We start from the raw sequence: 3,549 nt of genomic DNA on the forward strand, positions 1-3,549 counted from the left end.
CGCCTACCATGCCGTGAGCCGAAATTTCTTTTTTTTTTTTTGAGACGGAGTCTCGCTCTGCCGCCCAGGCTGGAGTGCAGTGGCCCGATCTCAGCTCACTGCAAGCTCCGCCTCCCGGGTTCCCGCCATTCTCCTGCCTCCGCCTCCCGAGTAGCTGGGACTGTGGGCGTCGCCACCACGCCCGTCTAGTTTTTTGTATTTTTTAGTAGAGATGGGGTTTCACCGTCTTAGCCAGGATGGTCTCGATCTCCTGACCTCGTGATCCGCCCGTCTCGGCCTCCCAAAGTGCTGGGATTACAGGCTCCAGCCACCGGGCCCCGCCTGAAATTTCTTGTTACCGGCCAGTGATCACAGGGCTGCAGGACTACAATCCCAGCGTGCACAGGGATCAGGGACTGTGCGCATCACTGGAGGAAGGGGCGGAGCTGCGCGCGCTTCGCTGAGCTTCCTGGGAGATGTAATCTCGTGGCCACTCCCAGCCCTTCGGCCACAAGGCTGCAAGACTACAATCCCAGCTGTACCAGGCTCAGGGGCGGTTCGCAGCCCTAGAGGAAGGGGCCGGGCGGTGCGCGCCGCGCCTTGTATGCTGGGAATAGTCTTTTCATTGCTCTAGGCCCATGGGTAGGTAGCTTCAGAACTACAATCCCAGTATGCATCGGGGTGGTGCGTAGCCCTGGAGGGAGGGGCAGAGCGGTGTGGACTTACCGGTGTGGAAAGCACTGCTGGCCGCCGGTTCCACGCCGCCCCCTTGCCAGGCAGAGTGAATACAGCTAGGGACGTGAAAGGCAGGTCTGGGCTGGGCATTGAGGAGGGTATTAAGCTAGGAAATATACCCTACCTTTGTCTAAATCGGGCGGATCGTCCTCCCGTCATTGGCCCTGTGCAGCTCGGATTCCTCTCACCCGCACCCAGGGGTCTTCCCTGAGCATGGCGTCGTCTCCAGCCCAGGGAGCTGCCTTCTTTCCTAAACTGCCAGGGCAACTGTCCTGATGTCTAAGACAATGTACGTTGTGCCGCAGCCCTGTACCTTCTCTAGCCAGAGCGCGAGCTCAGCTGCTTTTGAGAAAAATCTGCCACCTGGCTCACCTGTGCACAACTTCAGAGCTTTGCCGGGGGTGACGAGGGCTGTGGCTTCGGGGAAATGCCACGCGCACTGGTGCCTTTTTCGCGAATGTGAAAGTTGAGACATCAAGAAGCTTAATTATTGGGTTGCCCAGGATCTGCCAAGAGCAAAGGAGAAAGCCCCATTTCCCAGGCATGTGTCTTGTGAGCCATTTTTTGTCAACCCTCTTAAGTGGACAAGCTCCAAAACACAACCTGAAGCTGATGATGATTTAGGCAATTTACGTTTGAAATCATCGGCCTCATCTCAAGTGAGTGTCTCAGAGACACAGGTGGGACCTGATCCCTCAGGAACAGATAGCGTTTCAGCTTTGTGGGATTGACTTTTGAGATGTGGAGCACTGGGGGGTCATTTGAAACCCATCAGGTTTCACATCTCTGCTTTGGATGGAAAGGCCATCACCCACAGCTGTCAGGGATGTTCCTTAACTCACTGGGGCTCATCTGTTGAATTTTTCTGTCTAGATAATGGAAACATCTAGGAGCACTTCTGCTTCCATGTAACCTCTTAATAATTGATGTCCCTAAAATTCTATGTTCTCAGGGACAGTTCCTTTGGTTCCCAGATGGTACCAGCTTACATGTTGTTATATGTAATATGTAAAAACCTGGATGTTAATCTCCAAGACATTGTTCACGTCGCACATTCCAGTATGTTTCATTTGTGATGTCTGAATATAGGTTTTCAAAGAACTGAAAACCTGGCCATAAAAATTGGACCCTATTACTGTAGTTAGTGAATAATTTACCCCTTAGGGTTAATTACACCTGAGTTCATCAGCACCTGTGTAAAGAAAGAAAAAAAAAATTGTGGCATCTGCCAGGCATGGTGGCTCACGCCTGTAATCCCAGCACTTTGGGAGGCTGAGGCGGGTGGATCACCTGAAGTCAGGAGTTTGAGACCAGCCTGGCCAACATGGCGAAACACCATCTCTACTAAAATACAAAAATTAGCCACGTGTGGTGGCAGGCACTATAATCGCAGCTATTCTGGAGGCTGAGGCAGGAGAATCGCTTGAACCCAGGGGGCGGAGGTTGCAGTGAGTCTAGATCAAGCCACTTCATTCCAGCCTGGGCGAAAGAGCGAAACTCCATCTCAAAAAACAAAACAAAACAAAACCATGTGGCACCTATGCACTTGGCAAGATGAGGAAGTACAAGGGAGACCACAGCACATTTCTAGGGCTCTTTTGTTTTAAATAGTGCCTGTGGGGAAAGTCTGTGTGATCCAGTGCACACACCCCTTCCCTTTCCCTCTGTTTTCATCCTACTCCTTTCTGTGCCCTCTTTAGGTGAGGGTGTCTGATTACCCTCGCCCACAAGTGTTGCTTGGGGATGTTGTAATGTAACCATATCCATCCTCTCAAAACGAGGATTAATAGAGAAGAGAGTCTTGGGACTTGTGTTCAGATGCACTGCTGTTTGGTGTGTGGCTGCTCTCATCAGTCCACAGCAGCTGTCTGAAGAGATTGGTCCTGATGTAGCCACAGCTGGTGTTCGCAGGGCTGGGTGCTTCTTGTGGTTTGGTGTCTTTTGCCTAGATTTTGTGGCTCTGACCCTTTTCTGCTTATCCATTCCTGGTAGTATCTGCAGGGTTGCCTGGTTTGTTCCAGTTTTTTCCTGAAAGCTTGTTGTGTAACTATTTCCCAAGGTCTTTGGGATTCTACGCTCACTATACCAGTCACTGTCCACTGGCCCTGTCCTTATCTTGCTGGAGCCCCCATGTTCATCCTCTCTAGTGGAGCAAAGAATTCTAGTTGCTTAGAAATCTTCTAATTCTGATGCTGCTGGGCCATTTATGAAGCTGGGAATCTTATCTTTGGGTTCATGGATGTTATTCTTTTTGCATATTTCGATGTCTGATGCTATTTTACTAATAATGTGAACATGCAGCAACAGGCACATTTAAATAATAGTGATTTTTTTTTTTTTTGAGACAGAATTGCGCCCTGTCACCCAGGCTGGAGTACAGTGGCGCAACCTTGGCTCACTGCAACCTCTGCTTCCTCGGTTCAAGCGATTCTCCTCCCTCAGCCTCCCAAGTAGCTAGGATTACAAGCACCCACCACCACACCCAGCAAATTTTTGTATTTTTAATAAAGACAGGGTTTTGCCATGTTGACCAGACTGGTCTAGAACTCCTGACCTCAAATGATTCATCTGTCTTGGCCTCTCAAAGTGCTGGGATTCCAGGCATTGAGCCACCGCACCTGAACTTGTATTGCCTTTCTCTGATTCTGTTTGAGGGTAATACTAGGTTCCTAAAATATATTGGGAAATGTTCCTTCCTCTTCTACTTTCTGAACAATATTGAGTAGAAATGGTGTTAACTGTTTTTTATTTTTTTATTTTATTTTTTTATTTTTATTTTTATTTTTTGAGACGGAGTCTCGCTCTGTCGCCAGGCTGGAGTGCAGTGGCCGGATC

At 49.4% G+C, this 3,549-nt stretch overlaps 1 pseudogene across 1 annotated transcript in view; it reads right to left on the bottom strand.

Moving 5' to 3' along the window:
- Positions 1-334: 334 nt before the first annotated feature.
- LOC108515622 (60S ribosomal protein L7-like) overlaps positions 335-3,549 on the bottom strand; it is a 4,053-nt pseudogene continuing 838 nt past the window's right edge. Inside the window, exons 2-4 of the transcript XR_001881582.1 lie at positions 1,087-1,220; positions 706-796; positions 335-364 (exon numbers count right to left, since the gene is read on the bottom strand). The product of XR_001881582.1 is annotated as a 60S ribosomal protein L7-like (transcript). The remainder of the gene's footprint in view (positions 365-705; positions 797-1,086; positions 1,221-3,549) is intronic.

The sequence above is a fragment of the Rhinopithecus bieti genome, unplaced genomic scaffold (assembly GCF_001698545.2).
Source record: "Rhinopithecus bieti isolate Rb0 unplaced genomic scaffold, ASM169854v2 scaffold_34968, whole genome shotgun sequence".
Classification (NCBI taxonomy): Eukaryota; Metazoa; Chordata; class Mammalia; order Primates; family Cercopithecidae; genus Rhinopithecus; species Rhinopithecus bieti.